Source organism: Gossypium arboreum, chromosome 13 (genome assembly GCF_025698485.1).
Source record: "Gossypium arboreum isolate Shixiya-1 chromosome 13, ASM2569848v2, whole genome shotgun sequence".
In the NCBI taxonomy this organism is placed as follows: Eukaryota; Viridiplantae; Streptophyta; class Magnoliopsida; order Malvales; family Malvaceae; genus Gossypium; species Gossypium arboreum.
The window spans coordinates 92,021,216-92,026,493 of NC_069082.1; the positions used below are offsets into that span (position 1 = coordinate 92,021,216).

At 31.6% G+C, this 5,278-nt stretch overlaps 1 non-coding gene across 1 annotated transcript; it reads left to right on the forward strand.

Moving 5' to 3' along the window:
• The first annotated feature begins 365 nt into the window (after window positions 1-365).
• Window positions 366-472, forward strand: LOC128287511 (small nucleolar RNA R71). Its single transcript, XR_008278211.1, has one exon. It is a non-coding gene; the product is annotated as a small nucleolar RNA R71 (small nucleolar RNA).
• Window positions 473-5,278: the final 4,806 nt, after the last annotated feature.

The window sequence follows — 5,278 nt, forward strand, 5'->3', positions numbered from 1 at the left end:
TGTTCGTCTATTATGCTAGGGTTGTAGGATAGGCATTCTGGATTGTTCATCCCTCCTCCATTCGTATCACACTGCATCACCGACTGTACCTGCGTAGAACCATATAAACCATCAATTTTCTTACTTAAAAGTTCTACTTGGTTTGATAACATGGTGACTGCGTCTACGTTAAAAACACCGACTACCTTTGTTGGCTTTGTTCTCATGACTTTCCACTGATAGTTATTCAGTGAAGTCTCCTCTATAAACTCATAAGCCTCCTCAAGTGTTTTATTATTTAAAGTACCACTGGCGGCTGCATCTATTAGTTCCCGAGTTGAGGGGTTCAACCGTTGTAGAAAGTCTAAACCTGTAGCCATAGACATAACCCATGGTGAGGGCACATTCTCAGTAAGTCCTTATATCTCTCTCATGCATCATGTAAGGTTGCTAAGTCCATCTATAGAAAGAAGGAGATATCATTCCTCAATTTGGCTGTCTTAGCTGGTGAAAAGTACTTCAACAAGAATTTTTAGCTCATTTGTTCCCATGTAGTAATAGATCCTCATGGTAGGGAGTTCAACCACTATTTAGGCTTATTCCTTAATGAGAATGGAAACAATCGTACCTGAATACCATCATCAAAAATGTTATTTATCTTGAAAGTGTCACAGAATTCCAGAAAATTAGCCAAATGAGTATTTGGGTCTTCATCTTGTAAATAATCAAACTGAACAAACAGTTAGATCATTTGAATAGTGTTAGGTTTGAGTTCAAAATTATTTGCAGTAATAGTAGATCTAACAATACTTGATTTAGCCCTAGTGAGAATAGGCTTGGCATAATCGTACATAGTACGAGGAGCAAGATTCGGATTTACAGGATTTGCAGCAACCGCAGGAGGTAACTGATTATTATGATTATCAACCATCTCCTTAGTAATAACAATAACGTCATCTTGCTCTTCTATTGTACTTTGTCAACTCTGCCTCTCTTCTCTATGGTTTCTGCAAGCTGTACGTTCAATCTTACTTTCAAATACTAGAAGTCCTCACGGGTTTCTTCTAGTCATAAACTAAAAGAACCTACCAGAAGCAAATAAGAGAAAAGTTAGTAAATAAAAATTAAAAACAAAAATAAAATGCAATAAAAAATAAAAATGGCTAAATTAATAAAAATCAAGCGTTCCTAATATCTTAGTCCCTGGCAACGGCGCCAAAAACTTGAAGATGTCAGGAACTAACTAAAATATGACAAAGGCAAGCACACCTATCGAATGGTAGTATAGCTATGGTGAGTCGAGAATATTGTGTCCACAAGGACTAAAAGTACTAGTAGTTACTATCTTTTTATTATCTAGCCGAATAAATTAAAGGGATTTATTTTAACCTAATCTTAACTAACCTAATTACTAAGACAAAACAAAGAATAAAGTAGGAAAATATTTGAAGAAAACCGATGAGAGAGATAATACCCAGGAAATAATCCACCTAGAATTCACTTATTATTCTAAATCTGAATTAAACGATTTATTCACTTGTCTTGATCCGTAGAAATCCCTAACTTATGTTAATATCTCTTTCGAGAATAAAGACAACTGACTCTAGGTTGATTAATTGAAATCTCTTTCTAATTAAAACCTCTATCGTCGCATTAACTCGATCTATGAATTCCCCTATTAGATTTGACTCTAATCCAATAGATTTATGTTGTCCTATTCTAGGATTGCATGCAACTCCGCTCAATTATGCCAGATCTACTCTTAAACAGGGACTTTCGCTCCATTGAATAAGCACATCAATCATGAATTAATATCCTGAAAACATTAAAACATGAAATAAGAACACATAATTGACATCAAGAACAAATATTTATTACGCAATTCAGAAAAAATCAAATAATAAGATCCGGCTTAAGTTTCATCCTCCCTAGGTATCTAAGGAAGCTAGTTCATAGTTTGGAAGGAAAACATCTCAAAATTAGGAAAACAACAAAACATAAAGAAACCCAAATACTTCGAGAGAAATTGAATGGAGATCTTCATTCTTGAAGGAGATCCAACTTTTTAGTCGAATTCGTTGGCGTTCTTCGAGTCTTTTCTTCGTTTAGCTCTGCGTCCTCTAGTCCTTTTCTAGTATGTATTTATAAACTTTAGAATGCTCAGAAGCCCTAAAAATTGGATTTTTCTGTGTATTAGGGAAACAGGGTTCGAAATCAACACGGGCTGGCACATGGGCTTGTGGCCAGCCCGTGTGGCTCACACGGGCGTGTGCTCAGCCCATATAGGAAATAGCTTGGCCGTGTGGATCCTTAAAATAGCCCGTTTTGTCTGATTTTGGCCGTTTTCGCTCCTTTTATTTCCCTATGCTCTTCTAAGTATAAAACATGAAATTAAAGGATTAGGAGCATTAAATTCACTAAATTAAATAATAAATCATTCAAAATGCATCAAGAATAAGATTAAAATATGTTACTTTTATAGCTTATTAATATTTCTATTTGAAGATTAGAGTTTAATTAATTCATATATAGATATTTACACACATTATCAGTAATTTATATATGGATATTCAAGAATATGAGATAACTTTAAAATTTAAAATAATAACTACAAAATTTTAAAATTTTGTTTTAAATAATATTTATACCTTCTATTCTTTCTCTCGCTCTCTATATATATATCAAAAGTGATAGGTTTTATGTAAATATATAGTATATATTATTTGTCTAGGTTTTATGTAAGTATACAACATATATTATTTTTCTATCTTAATTTCATTTTTAATTTAATTTTAATAATTTCTTTTAAGTTTTTTTAATATATGTATCAAATGATGGTTAGTACATAATTGCCAAAACTGATTTGGACTACTGATTGAACCAAAAATCAGTGGTTTGACCAGTTTAAGTATTGATTCAATTTTTTACAATATTTCATATTATCCGCTATGTATTCACATTATCACTATATATATAATCACTAGTCTAAAGGATAACAAGATCAATACTTTTGTTCATGATTTGTTAATTAGATTTATTTGATTTGTTACATAATTTATTTCTATTTTAATTGTTAATGTTGTGTCGACTATTTGTGTCTCAAATTAAATTTTATTTTAGGTTCCTTAAGTTTCAATATTTTTGTTTAATTATGAATTTCATCATTTTATTTTACATAAAGTTAAAATTAGTCTTTTCACTTTAATTTGTTAGAACTTGATCATCGTATTTTAGGATAATTGAGAAGTTATTTAGTTGTTGGTAAATACATAAACTTTAACTTATAAGTTTGCTAGTTTATAGCATATAAATTGTTAAATATTGATTTTTATTAATTCATTGATTATAAATTGATTAATTGATAATTCTTAGATCAACAATTTAATAGTAATGTTCAATAACATTACCAATTGGACTAACTTATCAATCTTCGTAAAATATGAATATCAAATTTTGAAATATTAGTGAGACAAACTTAGGGACCCTTTGGATGGGCAGTGCATTTATCTGCGGTTAGTGTAAAAACAACGGTGGTGGCGAGATTAGATATTGTAGCAATAATGTAGCATGAGACAAAAAGAAAACTAAACGCACCACATTGGAGGTAAACGTCCATCCAAAGGGGCCCTAATAGTAAAGTAGAGGGAAGAAATTAAGAATTATATCAATTTTTATATAAAATACATACCAGAATATTATATAGATGAATATCATATATATATATACACTTTATATAAATCTTATGGACATAATAAAATTGTGTTAATAAATAAATTAATATATTATGTTGAGGCAGTTATTGAGCATTGCTTAGACTAATGCCTGAACCAGTGCCAGTTGGTAGTGAGCCTATTTGCTCAAAAAACTTGTCATGTTTAAGTTGACAAATTTGACAACAAATTCCTTTGGATTGTGATTCCTATTGTTATGTTAGACAATTGTCAGCCCATCCTTGAAATTCAAACTACACATAGCAACATATTTTGGAGATTGGTTTGGATTTGGATCAAAGCAATCAACTTCCCAAGTTTGGTGGATCGAATCAAATTATGCTAAACTAAAATGTATTTCTTGAAGATTCAAGTCTTATCCTAAGTTGCTAAAAGATATTTCTTGTGCATATTATCTTACTTATTTCGAATCAATTAGATTGCTAAGGTTAAGCCAACATCTTCTTGCACCGTCTCTAGTTTATTCCTTAACCTATTTGTCACCTAGGCTAATTATGACGAACAAACTAAAAATAATGATCTTGCTAGATCTAAACTCATCATTAACCTATGATCCAATCACCACCATTTAGACAGTTAGTTGATATCAAGATTCAAATCAACCATAAACAATAATATAAATATAATAACAACGAAAAACATTAAAGAAAAAATAGAAAAAAATTTCTTATTGATTTAAACTACAAATCTCTTTAATAATTGAATCCATGAGTTGATTGAAGCTGACGACTAATCAGCAGAACAATCACTTTTAAAGAGAAAAAAAAACTAAAACTAAAGCTAAATAACTATTAAAACTAACAAAACTAACAAAACTAACTCTCTCAAATAGCATAACATCCTACTCTTTAACTTAACCTAAAGTATGCTATTTATAGGTGTTTAGATGGCTAACCAAAGGCTTCATCTCTTACTCAGGTGCAAAGCATTGAAAACATTGGAAAAGGGACAAAAATTAGCTAAAAACTGTTGAAATATTGGCTCTAGGCACTGCAATGCATGACCTTGGTGTCATGATGTAGCACCCTTTACTCGACACGATTGTCGGGTTTGAGCTGCAGGATGCCACATCCATTGTCAGAGCAACTTCTATCAAAATGTAGTAAGTATATCAATCAAACAAACATTTATGACTTAAACACACACATAATATGATTCACAACTAAATCCAAGCCTTAATTGAGCTTACAAAATCTCTTTTGTTGACCTGAGAAAGATTAGGACCAAATTGTAAAGTTTTAAAAATTCAAGGTTGACGTTGTGACATCACCAAATAGTTTATCACGTTGCAACTCTAGCCACTCGATGTTTGAATGCCACAAACTGTCTGCCAACGTTGCGGCAAAGAGAGTTACTATTTTCGATGTAGGCTTTATTTTTGGTAAAATTTAGGCCATTTTGTGCCTATTCCATGTCAACCTAACCAATTACACATTTGGTGCATAATTGTACACCTTTACTTGCATAATATCTGTAACACCCCTTACCCGTACCTGAGATAGGGACAAGTACGAGGCTGTAGCAGAACTATACTAGGACACTTTTGGAAAATACAGGTTATAAAATTT